The sequence below is a fragment of the Rhipicephalus microplus genome, chromosome 7 (genome assembly GCF_043290135.1).
Source record: "Rhipicephalus microplus isolate Deutch F79 chromosome 7, USDA_Rmic, whole genome shotgun sequence".
NCBI lineage: Eukaryota > Metazoa > Arthropoda > Arachnida > Ixodida > Ixodidae > Rhipicephalus > Rhipicephalus microplus.
Genome location: NC_134706.1, coordinates 113154561 through 113163980, shown reverse-complemented (window position 1 = coordinate 113163980; position 9420 = coordinate 113154561).

The following is a 9420-nucleotide window of genomic DNA, read 5'->3' as shown; positions in this document are numbered from 1 at the left end:
GTTGGGTCAATTGAGTGGACCCCAACCAATAGCTTTTCAACGGACTGCCTGGTTCTGACAATGATACCACCTGATAATCGGTCACAATCGTCTATTTATTTATTTAATTATTTATTTATTTATTTATTTATTTATTTGTACCCTCAAGGCCTACAGGCATTTCAGAGGGGAGTGGGTTACAAGGTTATACAAAAAACTAAAAAGCAGCAACAAAAGTAGTAAGCAGATAAGTACAAACATACATGGGCCCTAATCATACAATGTTAGCTAGTGCTGCACGAAACTGATGGTTGTCTTCGATTGCGGCGGTCAGTCCGGGAAGGCGGTTCCAATCTTGTGACGTCCGAGGAATAAATGACTGAAAGAAGGCATTGGTGTTGCATGATATTGTTCCTACTTTGTGTCGGTGATCCATACGAGAAGAAATATATGAAGGAGGAGTAATTAACTCACTGAATAGGGGCGAATTATGGTAGTAAATTTTGTGAAAGAGACAGAGGCGAGAGTGTTTGCGGCGCGAAGGTAGAGTGGGTAATTGAAGCAAGTTTTTCATGGACGTGACACTTGCCGCACGAGTGAAATTACCGAGAATGAAACGTGCTGCGTTGTTCTGCACGAGCTCAAGTGATGTCACCAGATAGTCATGGCTCGGGTCCCAAATGGATGATGCATATTCGAGTTTAGAACGAACCAATGATTTATACAAAAGTGTTTTTAAAGAGGTAGGCGCAGAAAAAAAGTTGCGGCGAAGGTAGCCAAGCAGGCGATTAGCATTATTAATAACGGTATTAATATGAAGCGACCAGGTAAGATCAGTTGTTATGTGAATTCCCAGGTATCGGTACGACGTCACAGGTTCAAGAAGTGTGTTGTTAAGGTAATAGGAACCCGTCGAAAGGGCTGTTCTTGAAATGCGTAAGACTTTGCATTTAGTTGTATTAAGTTCCATTAACCATTGCTCACACCAGTTAGAAATTGCATTAATGTCCGATTGCAGTGCCGTAACGTCGTTATCGTTGTTAATTTCTCGAAAAATAACACAGTCATCTGCAAACAAGTGAATATTAGAGAGAACACAGCTAGGTAGGTCATTAATGTATATCAAAAACAAAAGTGGTCCCAAGACAGAGCCCTGGGGAACGCCGGAATGAACAGAACTGGGTGAAGAGTCATAGTTATTGGCTGTGACGAACTGGAAACGATTAGAAAGGAAATACTCAATCCATGGAAACAACTTAGGATCTAGATTTAACTTGCTTAGATTGTAAAGGAGTAGTTTGTGAGACACTTTGTCAAAAGCCTTGGAGAAGTCGAGGAAGATACAATCAGCGGATGAACGGCGATCTAAAATTGAGTGTAGCTTGTGGGTTAATGAAAGCAATTGGGTCTCGCACGAGAACTTCTTTCGAAAACCATGTTGCGCGGGTGAGAAGAAAGAGTTAAATTCAAGAAATTTGACCAGATGGGAAAAAATTACATGTTCGAGAATTTTGCATGGAATGCTTGTTAGTGATATGGGTCGGAAATTGTTAGGCGTATGTTTGTTACCGGACTTATGGAGTGGCACCACCTTCCCGACTTCCCAATCCACCGGCAGGATGCTCGTGTCGAGGGTCTGCTGGAATATTTTGCACAAAATAATAGAGGAATACACAACAGTACTCTTTAAGAACTTCGTATTAATAAGGTCAACACCGGGGCTCGATGAGGGTTTCAGTGACTGGATTATTTTACTTACACCACCTGGGTCAGGAACAATGGGGTCCATGGAGAGATAATTACAGTTCTGAAGTTCAGGTATTGAGGGGTTAGAAGAAACAACAAAGTTCTGGCAAAAAACTGCATTGAGTAGGGAAGAACATTCGCTACTGGGTATAATGGAACCATCTGGCCCAGTTAATGTAATACTATTCGTTTTAGAAGGAGTGATCACACGCCAAAATTTTTTAGGGTCGTTAATAAGCATAGAAGGAAGGGTGCGCTGAAGAAAGTGTGATTTGGCAAGTTTTACTGCTGCAATGTATGCTTTGTTGGCGGTTGTGTATGCGTTCCATCGGTAATCACTCGGGGATTTTTTAACCAGACGATAGCAGCGCTTTTTTCGATTAGACAGCCTGTTTAACTGCTTGTTGTACCAAGGCGCCTCCGTGTTAGAATTTATTGTGCGCAGAGGGATGTATTTATCAGTTAGTTCGTGAACTTTATTTTTAAATAGGTTCCAGTTTTCTTGAACGGTACGCGTATGAAAATGCAACAAGAAAATGTCCAGAAAGCAAGCTAGTTCGTTGTTAATAGTTTCAAAGTCTGCTCTTGAGTAGTCGCGAATTTGCTTAGTTGAGGTCGTAGCCTTGCTTAGTGGAACGTTTATATTAAATGAAAGGAGCGAGTGGTCGCTCAGACCGGGTAAGTATGAAATCGGGGAAGCAAAATTAGCGTGCGTAGTTAATATCAAATCTAGTATGTTCGCGGTCTCTTGCGTGGTTCTAGTCGGTTCAGAAACGAGCTGGGAAAAAGAAAATAATGAACAAAGATTGAGAAATTCTGTTGTTTGAGATGAAGGTGGTTTGGATACGGGGGTTTCCGAGGACCAAGAAATATGTGGGAAGTTAAAATCACCCATAAGGAATATAGGAGCAGTGGGGTGTCGTGTAGAAACAATATTCAGCGCATCGTGTAGTTCAGACACAAACGTTGGGGGATATGAAGGTGGACGGTAACAAACGCCCATAACAAATTTCCAGTGCCCAATGTCAACGCAAGACCATACAGATTCTAAATCAGTGTGAACGTGAATTAAGTGAGATGGATAAGACTTTTTGACAGCAAGTAATACGCCACCGCCTTGACGCAAGGTGCGATCGCAGCGATAAATGTTAAAACAGGACACGTCGAAGATTTCACTATCATGAATGTGTGTGTGCAACCATGTTTCAGCGAGTGCTACGATGTCTGCGCTAACGGTGTTATTGACAGAGTTAAGGGATTCCTGTTTGCGTGTTACACTGCGAGTATTTGCTAGAATTACGGAGACACATGGCATCGGTGCTCTAGCTCCCCTCGCGTGTTCCTAGCTGGTAGGCCTGCCGGACAACGCAGACGCACTCGCCAAAAGCGAGTGCGGCGGACGTGGCATTGGGAAGTGGCGCAGTCGGTGGCGCCCGTTTTATTTCTTTTACGCTGTCAGACACGGTATCGTACATGAAGCACCGGTCATCTATTATTAGTTTGTTATAGCGCAATTGGAATTTGGGAGAGTGGGGTTGGCCTTTGCCGAATTCCACAAGTTTCTTTCTAGCCTGCCTAGTTGCGACTGAGTAATCTTCCGATACCGCAATGTCTTTAGTTTTTAAAACAGCGCGGTCGGAAAGAATCGCTTCCTTCATCTTGAAGCTGCGAAATTTAATGATGACCGGACGAGTTTTGGAGCTGGAAAAGGTGCCTATGTGGTGAACGCGATCGACATCGTTTCCAGTAATGGCTTTTCCTGTCGCACTTGATAGTGCAGCTAGCGTCTTCTCCTCTGTGTCTTGCCACGATTCCCGCGAGTCCGGAATGCCACCATGAACGAGCAGGTTACTTCTCCGTGACCTGTCCTCTAGGTCGTCCAGGCGAGATTGCAAGACGCCCTGCTGCGACATCAAGCGTTCTGCAGCGTCGCTGACAGCCGCCAAGTCACCACTCATCTGCTCTATCACTTCCGACTTTAATTCTAAGCATTCAAGGCGGCCGAAAATGTCAACAAGCTTTGTTTCTATTGCCCGCTGGCCGGACTTGATTTCTCTGATATCTGTTTGAAGATCCGCTTGCCCCTTAGTTAATGCGATTGTCCGTTCGTTGATGTCGTTGAGTATCTGAAGCATTGTGTTCATTTGCTCCGAGTTCGCATCCTGAGGTTCGTCGGGAGCTGTGGATTGGTTTCGGGGTTTAGAAGGACCAGGGTTAGTCTCTATGTTACCTGACAGAAGCAGCAACAGCGCGACATCAACGCAATCGAGCAATGTTTCACAAAGCACTTGTGGGCATGGGAGCAGTATCAAAAAACGATTGTTAGATCGCTGTGCGAAAAGTGAGAATTGATTACGCACCTGCGGGGCGTAGAGAAGAATTTTCGGCATGGTTTCACGAACGCTGCTCCCATGCCCACTAAAGGCAACTGTGCTGCGTGGCTTGTTTATATCCGTGCGCCACAGTGCTGCCGCCGTCACTTTGGCCGTGTTCCGGGTGAACGTCGAGTTGCTTAGTCGAAGGTTGATACCGTCGCAGCCACGATTGTAGATATCCAGCACGTCATCGCCAGTTGAAGCTTGAAAGGCCTGCCCAGGATCGATGCGCGTAGGACGAAATGGCCAGACAAAAAAGACGGTCAGCAAAACCTGCGGGGCGTAGAGAAGAATTTTCGGCATGGTTTCACGAACGCTGCTCCCATGCCCACTAAAGGCAAGTGTGCTGCGTGGCTTGTTTGTATCCGTGCGCCACAGTGCTGCCGCCGTCACTTTGGCCGTGTTCCGGGTGAACGTCGAGTTGCTTAGTCGAAGGTTGATACCGTCGCAGCCACGATTGTAGATATCCAGCACGTCATCGCCAGTTGAAGCTTGAAAGGCCTGCCCAGGATCGATGCGCGTAGGACGAAAGGGCCAGACGAAAAAGACGGTCAGCAAAACCTGCGGGGCGTAGAGAAGAATTTTCGGCATGGTTTCACGAACGCTGCTCCCATGCCCACCGAGAACGCCCCTTCAACTTCCGGGCAAGACAACAAACTTCGGTGGGCAATGACGCATGTGTACCCTCGCCTCCAGGGCATTATCCGACGCCGTGTATTATGTGCGCCAAGACGGCATTTGTTTCGGCTATGACACGACACCTGTTCTAGAATGGAGAACTCACTGTTCTTGCACTTCCAGGTTGGTTAATTTAATTACACTCACTGCATTAGAAACAGTAACCGTTCCTTGTGTCATGCCCCGAAGTGTTGTGAACAGTGCCCAGTATTTGTTGTGAAATAACCGCGCATTTTGGTACTGAAATGCGTCGGTTATCATCCAACGATGCGCAGGAAAATGTCGGCCCTATGATAACGATGTCCTGGCTACTGCTCTTGCCACAGCTAAGGGAATACAGACCACTCGAAAAAAAATTCGAAGTCCACTTAATGACCTTAAGCATTGGCAGGTGTCCGCTGATGTAGAACTGGACCAGCTACTGGCCAGAATTTGTAGTTTTGGGACAGACATTACAGAACTAAGATGCACCCAGCCTTCCGTCTCAGACTGCTCCAGCGGGTTAGTATGAGAAACATTCGAGATAAACTGACAGCAATAGACTTTCATACTGAAGCTTTAGCGCACAGACACGAGGACACAGACGAAAGGGACATAAAGATCAACACTGCGCTGGACTGCGCTGGTCCCTGTGCCTCTTTTCTCTGTGTTCTCGTGTATGTGCGCTAAAGCTTCAGTATGCAGCAAAAACCAACTAGTCCGTCCTTCTGTAATAAATAAAATATCGTTGCTACGACGCAGAAAACTGTATGTAATGGTCAAATTTGCTCTATTTTAGCATACAGGAGGATCCATCAGATACATGGTGAATGCCGAAAATAAAATGCTTGAAATGGGCTCGCAAACTCTTAGCGTAAACATAGACTAGGCCAGGATAGAATGAGCACATCGCTTGAAAAAGTACGGTAGCGGGAAATGTCGGCCAATTTTTGTGAAATTCACGTTCTCTAAAGAGAAGCAGCAGATGCTGGAGGAAGGTCACAAAGTGAAAGGCACCCTTTTCGCAGTGTAAAAAGGTTTTTTCGCTCAAATAAGGTTAGGCCGTAAAAAAAAAAAACTTTCGAAAATGACAAACATGTCGTTTAGGCTAAGCATTGACAAATTGCGAATAGATAGCTATTATGAATAGCCCTTATTTGTACGATGACACAGCCAACTATATCAAGCAGTACACAAAATAGCTAGTGCGCAACGAACCCACAAGCGTTTTCGCTAATCCCTCTTTTTTGGTTGAAAACGCAAATTACTTCTCCGTGCTATTACTCTCCTTCACTAGCCTACGCGTAGTATATTTTTTAAAGCACAGAACTCTCCTCATGCCCCGCCGCGGTGGCTAAGGCTCTCGACTGCCGACCCGCAGGTCGGGGACCGAGTCCCGGCTGTGGAAGCTGCAGTTCCGATGGAGGCGTAAATGTTGTAGGCCCGTGTGCTCAGATTCGGGTGCAGGTTGAAGAACCACAGGTGGTCGAAATTTCTGGAGCCCTCCACTACGGCGTCTCTCATAACTATATGGTGGCTTTGGGATGTTAAACTCCACGTATATTCATCATTATCTCGTCGTATTCAATATCATCGAAGCTTGGAACACCTGTTAAGTCGACCAAAAGCCTTCAATTCATCAGCTTCAACTCGTGCCATGAAATATTGAAACAATCATATAGACAAAACTATTGGTATACGTGACTTTGAAGCGTTCAAAAATGACCTGCACATGATGTTTTCATAGTTTCTTTTTATTGTTTCTGTTCTTTTTGTACGAGCCTCAACTTTCGGCTCGTGCAAAGGATACCTGTGCTTCTTTGATTCGTATAGCCGAGTCAAGTGTCTATTACTGCTCATTTCGTACGTCGCCTTCAGCTTTATTGCTACTAATACGATCAGTGTATTGAAAGTTTTGCATTTAGTGTTCACTTTGTACAACTACTTTCTGTATTCACTGAGTTACAATCTGTGCTGTTTGAATCATGATGAATGACCCCTTTCACAAAATGTTTGAAGTGAGAATCTGTGAAGCGCTTGAATAAAAACTCAAAGCAAGTAATGAAAATATGAGTCGCACGCCATGAGATGTCAAGCATATAATTTTTTTTTTCTGACTTGAAGGAATACCTTACGCAACTAAATTCTCATGTTACCGACGTCCACTGGGTCATCATGTTTCGACACTAGTCTGCTGATATATCCCGCCTCTTTGCGCATCCGCTACCATCTCATTGAGATGGTAGCGAATACAATAAGTGACCGAGTGGACTTAAGCAAGCCCGTTATTTTGACTAGCGGCAGTCTTGTCCCGAGTAGTGATCTAGCACGTGTTGGGCGTCGTGCATCTCTCTTCAAAAGTGCGGAAGCGCTCTCGAGGTAAAAAAAAAAGCACAAAGCGTAACGACTGTGTGATTTTACAGAGAAAGCTGTCAGGAGATCACAACAGTGGCCGACTCGGCGCCGTAGTTGCCCGCCGCCGCCGGTATCCGTGACGACAAACATGCGAAATAAAAAAAAGCTAAACAACCTAAAAGCACCTTCTACAGAATGGAAATGAACCTATAGGCCAGCTGCATCACAGCCCAGGACTCCCTCTCTGAGCAACGCCATAGCTGTATTTGTTTTTAATGCACGTAATATTTTGAAGCACCGTTGCTTAACTCCCTGGGCAGGCTTCATGTGGCGAAAGGAATCACGTTAACATGTGTGATAAAACGTTTTGAAAGAGTAAAGTGCCAACCAAGCGTCGCAAAATGTTAAGTGTTTTAGAGTCGGTCCCTGAATGCTACAACACAATCGTGGTAAGCCACATCATCAACACAGTGCACATAATTTCTTGCACTTTTGTAGCGGGTTCCGATTTTTTTCAGAAAACGGTGAATGATTACATAGTAGACGCTCATACATTGTGGAAAATATATAACATATTGTGTAATGGGTACCATGCGAGTGTGCTCGTAGTAGCCGCAGCAGTGTTTAAGAAAGCTATAGAAAAGCCCCTCTTCCAGCTTTCGCTGTGTGATCGCTGTGCGCTGTGGCCAAGCCAGGCCCGTCGCATGTTGCGAGCTCCGCGTCCACGCCGTGAGGTGTCGCCACCAACGAAACGACGACAACGCACCGCCGGTGACGGCAAACGAAACGCCATCTAAGCCCTTTTTTTTTCTTTTAGACCATTTTATTTGTAAGACTTAAAAATTGTATGCATAAAAAATGCTTCATACTTAATTTTAAGCGTTTATAAGCACAAATAGTGCGAACGCGTGGAAGTTCGGAAAGTGGCCCACTTTAGCTGGCAGCGCGAACCCGAAAACAAACATTCGGGCCGCACTGCTCGTGAAAGGCAGGCGGACACGTTGATATTATTTACAGAAGGTTTGCGGAATACTGTTAATGAGTTGTTACGACATCTTCACCTACAGAAGTGCAGGAACATTAGTGGTACACCGTTACTTACTGCAGTGAAGTTTTCGTGGAGTGCGATGAACATATCAGAGAGTGCTGAACAGCTTCTGTGCTCCGGGCGTGTGAGTTGGGGCTATGCGTAGTACGTAAGTACCCGCTATGTCACGCATGCATATTGTTCACTGTTGTACATGTTGAAACGTTACTTACGTGACCTTTACTTCATGTAAAAAAAAAAACGATTGACTTGCAATAAACCAATTTATTTCCGCAAGTTTGTGTGATCAGCATTGTCGTTTCGCTCTGCCTGTTTGCGGCATCACTCACTAAAGTAAGTATGCAAGATACTTGTGAGCTTCTAGTAAGTTGTTTACTGCATTGCACTATATGCAAGCGAGATAAATTGAAACAGGGAGCTGCTCCAATGAGCGGGGGGCAGCCATGACGCAGAAGCAGACGACGGCCCTGTCGTCTGCTATGCGAACGGCCAGCCCTCATTATGAAAACGCCCTGGCGCTTTAAAAGCCATTTCATTTTAAACGCACTATAAATTATACAAACAATAGTCTTAGTTATTATTTGTTTGAAAAAAATTATTTCAGTGCAGAAAATACTAAAAAACTTTTGAGTTGTCAGTAAAACAGTAATTTTCCAATCCTTGTACAACTGCCACCATAATTTAGACAGCGCTATCATCACGTTTAATTTTCGTCCACATTGGCTGTGTTTGAGTTCTTAGACAGCACGAAGACAGTCTACGCAGACTGCTTAGAAGGCAGCACCGAGCCCATACTGTCCGAGAATTGGAACACTTCTAGACGGCTTTGTACGTGACGATGCGTCACCTCGCGTCGAAAAGAAAAAGCTAAAATAAACAAACGTAACAGTTATATTTTATGGCCTGTTTTGTGTTGAAATCAGGAACAAATAAACGTTACTCCCATTGAGCATCTGGGAAAGCGTCTGTTTGTGTGCAGATGGTCATTCTGGTGAGATTTGATCTATCTCAGCGATTCACTGAGCCGACATCTTGTTTAGACAGCAAAGTAGCTTGCATTGTATTTGTCTACGATGCGGTCTTCTCGAAGCTGTCTACTTTGCCAGCTACGTGAGAATTAGGATGGGACTTAAGATGGCCGCCGTCCATTTTGCTGTCTATTTAGCCGTCTACAGTGAGTATCGGAACACAGCCTATGGCTCTATGGACATGTCAATCCACTGCCCAAGCCATGCGGGCGTTCCTTTGTTTTTGTTTTTT